Consider the following 5,174-nt stretch of genomic DNA (forward strand, 5'->3'; position numbering starts at 1 on the left):
GGGGGAAGGCGGCGCCGGGGGAGGGCGCATGCGCCGCTGCGAGGGAGCGGGCGGCGGCTGCGCAGGGGCGTCCCCCGGCGGCCCGGCTCCCCCTGCGCTTCGGCGGGCAGCCGCGGCCTCAGCGCGGCCTCAGGGGCGCTGTGCGGGGGGCGGCGTGACGCGGAGGCGGGCGGGCCGCGCACAGGCCTGCTCTGGCTGAGGAGAAGTGGCTGAGGGAGACCGTGCTGCCTCGTGAGAGCTGCAGCGTGACACCCCGTTGTCAGAGATGACTCGTTCGTTTTCCTCCAGATCAGAGATCCGTGAGGGGCTGGTGTCCCCCTCAGCCGCCTGCCCGGCCCGGGCTGGGTGGGAGCTGGGCCTTGGCGTCCTGTAGCTGCCGCAAGAAGTACACAAAACAATATTGAATAAATTTTCTGACGCGGTTTAGTGGTTTTAGCAGCATCGTGAGTTATTGAGTCTTCTTAGTGGTTAAAGTTTGGGAACTTACTTGAATATTTTCAAAAGACTTGTGTGTTTCAGGTTAATGGTGCCTACAGCTGCTGGGAGGTTGTCGCATTTACAGCCCGAAAGGCCTCTGCTTCAGCTGACTGCTCGGTTGTGTTCCATCTTACTCATTAAGGGTTTTTTTGTCGGCAGTGAAGAGATGCCGAAGGGACATCAGTAGGGTTTTGAGAGGCTTAGTTATAAGGCCTTTCAGCATTTTTAACAGGCATGAAAGGTACTTGGGTCTTGGACACAGTAGAATAGGTTTGTAATGGTTTATTTTAATACTGGAGTTGAATACACAGTTCGTGATTAAAGGAGTAGTAAGAGCTGTAAACCGTTGTGGCGCGTTAGTGTGGTAGGCTGACACGTCCATCTGCTGGGTAATACGGATGTTTTTGGAGTGAGTGTCCTTGTAGCACACTTGTGAAGTTAAGTTGTGGTTTTCAAGATACTTGCAGATTTTTGGCAGTATTATGTGTCTGTTTCATTAGCCACATGAGTACATTATCTCCTAGAATTAGTGTCTCTAGTACATCATACACATTACATAAATACTTGCAGTGTTTAAGTATTTTTAACTTAAGTTTTTTAAAGGTAAAAACAGATTTGGGAGCTTAGTGGAAATGCTGACGAGATCTCTCTCTGTCCCTCCTTTTTTTTCTACTAAGCTAAAGGAGCTGTCAGCGTAGGAGATGCAGGGCTTCTTAAAACGTGTCAGTCCTGTTAGTACTGAGGTGTCTTAAACATGTCTTGTTTTTTGACATCATTAGCATACCGCATTTCCGACGATAGCTGTGATTTCTAAACAAGCAAAAAAATGATGATGTGACTCTTACCTCTGTCTCTCTCTAAAAGACTTGAAAGCAGTTTCCCTTCCCGTGTCTACCTGTCAGAAACTGTTGCTGAAGTTTACAAGTTTCATTTTTTAAATTAGCTACAGGACATGCATTTAGTGTTCAATCCTGATGAGTGTGATTTGTGCCTTTGCTATCAATTATAATTCTCATGTGTTTAGGGTTTTGCTGGCTCAGGGCTGGAATGCTGAGCACGGCTGTGAGCACGCCAGGTGATTTCTGTTCCCAAAATTTGTGTTTATCATTACATAATTACGTGACTAAACAAACTTCCCGCATGCTTCAGAAAGAATTTGTAAAGTTCATAAAATTAATAGAAGAAAGCACAAAGTTTTCTTTGTTTTGTTGTAAAGATACAACCACAGAGGGGTACCACACTTTGAAAATAAACGCTGGCTTTGCTCCTTTCTATCTGAAATAAGGAAAAAGATTGTGTTGTCACCACACCATGTCCTTGGTCCAGCTCATGGTGCAGCTGCACAAACGCTTGTGCCAGTACGGTTGTGTGTAGGGGAACGCGCAGCAGAGGGGGGCAAGTCAGCCTCTGTCACCACTCGTCTCAGCAGGCTGAGCCATGAAGGGCCCCCTTAGACCCGTGGCACAGAGAAATTCGTGCTGCAGGAATGCTCGGAAATGTCATGTTTTGAAAGATACTTTTTTTGGTTCAGAGAATGAACCTGAACCAGCAGAAAACTCCCTGAGATGATGGAGCATAAGATACAGGCTCCCAGATACAGCCAGGAAAAGAGATTTTTTTGCTTAGTCAGAGCAACTCAATAGAATATACGGGGTGAAACAGGGAAAATGAAACTTTTTTTCTTTTCCAGGAAGAAGTGTGAATGCAAGTTCGGGGATAATCTAGGAACATAATGAGATTCTCTAACGCTGTAGGGCTGAGTTCAAACCTGACGCAAATGGAGCAACTCCACTGAAGTTGAACTACCCCAGATCTGAGTTTTGCTGTTTAGGTCTTACAAATCTTACCTGACTGGAACTTATTTTAGATCAGCACATGCCACCTTGTGGCAAATTAACATGATGCAGCTGTTCTTTTTCCAACTCTGTAAAACACTTTTTTCTTTATTAATCTGCCCTCTTTTTATATTCCTTGGATTGCTGTGAGGGCAAGATGGGCTTCATCTCCAAAGTTCCTGCACGTCACCTCGGTAGTTGCTGCCTAGCTTGGAAATTCCACTTATTCAGCGTGGTGGTATTTTGCACCGTGATGTTACGCCAACATGAATGTGCTTTTCAGCGAGGTGTTCTGAGCACTTTCCGATTCAAAGCTAGCAGCTAGCTGAAGAATAACTGTATGGGGATAATCCATATTGTAAAGAATATGGAACCTTTACCTTTAACTTTTTACCTTCATTTCTGCATCCAAATTGTTCATGGCCCTTACCTCTCTTGCACAAGCACTGGATTTAAATGTTTTATTCCTCTTTCTGTTTCCTGCCGTCCCACTTGCTCACTGGGGATAGCAGTGTTCTTTTCCAGCATAAACACAGCCTCTACAAAGCTGATTTAGGTTTTCACTACGAGCCTTTCATTTGCACTGTTTATGCAGGCACATCATGCGTTGTACAATATCTGTCTTGTTTGCAATGAGCATCAGCCTGATGGGAAGGGAACAAAAGATTACAAGGGATAATCAGCAGCTGTAATGAAACAATGCCAATAGCAGGAGAAAATAGCTGGAGAGGCTGCTTCTGGGGTTAGAAAAGTCCTCAGTGGAATGTGGTAATGCCATCGTCGTGAGTTTGGAGAGTGGATCCTATGTACGAGCAAGTTTGTGTGCAGATTCACTGGGGCTAGTGGATCTTCCAGATACTGAGTATTTTGCTGGAACTCATTCACCTTTTTAACTTTTCACCTCTGGGCAGTGTGTTGGTGACACCTCCCACTCATCCCTCCTGTCCTCTGGCATGTGAGAGTGTGAGGATGGAAACCCCTCACTGCCAACTGGGTTTAGTTTCAGAGCAGGACAAGTGCAGCAGCTACAATTCAGCTTCCTGGTGTGGCCATTTCTGGTCCTTTCATTTGGTTTCGTGGGGATTTGGTTCCTGTTTCTACTAAAAAGATGCAAGTGTTGATACCAATCTTCTCCCTGTTCTGTAGAGGTTTCTTATTCTCAGTGTTTGGTTTTTTTTTTTAATTGACTTTTTTATGGGATTTTGTGTTGAATTTCCTTCTACTCATCTTTTTGGTTTTTATGTGCTTCACATTTGTTAGCTTCAAGACCTTAAAACCATACTTTGGCCTTTATAGTTCTGATAGCCTGATAAATCAGGTGAGAAGTTGTTCAAAGTTTGTTGTCACAAAAGGGTAGATGTTTCTGTAGTTTTACCTTACCCACACTTTTTATTAAAGGAATTTTTTTAATAATAACTATACCTCAGCAGAGAGCTAATAATCACCCCCCATTTTACAACAGCACGGGTAAACTAACAGAGAAAGGTCTCAGCGGCTTGAGCTTTGAGTGGATATACTTTAAAACCATGATTAAGAAATTTGATAGCCAAAGTCTGCAGCTTTGACTGTGGTGAATTCTTCTGCAGATCAGGGACTACAGGAACTCAAGACCCTCTTCTCCCCTCTGCGTGTGGTGTGTGTTCTCCTTCCTGAAAGATGTAAAAGAAATAACATTGCAGCAGGTGAAGTAATTGAAATAATTGCATTTATTTCAGTAATCTGCTTTCATCATTCATCTGTTTTGCTTCCTAAAACACATGCTTACATATTTTTCATTTTATAAAGCCTATAATGGTTGAAGTTACATGCAGCTCTATAGCTGCAAATTAATATGAGCCACAATGGAGGAAAATAAATTTTAATAGGATAACGTAGATGCTGTAAGTTTGCAGGGAGCTAATTTAAACCATACATTCTTACCAGTCTGCCTTGAGCATTAATGTCCTTGTTTCGTGGGGATAAAATTTATAGAATCAAGTTTCTGTTAATTTTGTTTCAGTTTGTGGCCAGCCATGGTACGGTGATCAAGCATTCAAGAAGCATTTGGACAATGCCCTCAGACACATGGTGTGAATTCTGGGGTTGTGCTGTGCTGGGACAGGAGTTGGACTTGATGATCCTTGTGGGTCCCTTCCAACTCAGGGCATTCTATGATTCTGTGAAATCCAGGGCAGCTGCCCCAGGCTGGCCCACAGGTGTGTTCTGTAACATTAACCTCAGGGTCACTATAAATGGGAAAGCTGCTGGGGATGGGGGGGCTCTTGGGTCTGCTCTCCTCTCCCCCCTTTATCCTTCTCCTCAATGGTTGCTATCCCTGGAGGGACTTGCCACTGACCTATGAGCTAAGTAGAACTTTATGTCTTTTGTGTTAGTATCAATGTTGGTTTTCTTATTTTATTAAATCTGTTTAAATTTCAACCCACAAGTCTCCCTCCTTTTCCCAATTCACTTTCTTGGTTGGGGAGGGGAGATTGGGTGATTGAACAACTGGTTGTTGTTTAGCCCTGGGTGTGGATTAACTGAGGCAATTAGTAAGAAATATCTTAAGTGAGATGTAATTCTAGTGGTAATTTTTTAACGGTTAAAGCTTATCAGTCTACAGCTTTTTTAATTTTTATTTTCACATCTCAAGTTGAAGGGGATTTTTAGTGATTTCTGCCTTAGGTTGGACTGGTGTTTCTGACCTAGAGGTAATAAATGCCAGCTTCCCTGTGATGCTCAGTGAAAATTCAGTGTGTCCAGAGGGAAGGGGGCAGCTCTTGGTAGGTACAGAAATATTGCTAGAGAGCTGTATCGCAAATGGTCTAACAAGCAGGGTTGTTCTAGCTACAGCTGCCTAGCAATGTGCATGATATGTTTAGT

This window comes from Nyctibius grandis, chromosome 29 (genome assembly GCF_013368605.1).
Source record: "Nyctibius grandis isolate bNycGra1 chromosome 29, bNycGra1.pri, whole genome shotgun sequence".
Taxonomy (NCBI): Eukaryota; Metazoa; Chordata; class Aves; order Nyctibiiformes; family Nyctibiidae; genus Nyctibius; species Nyctibius grandis.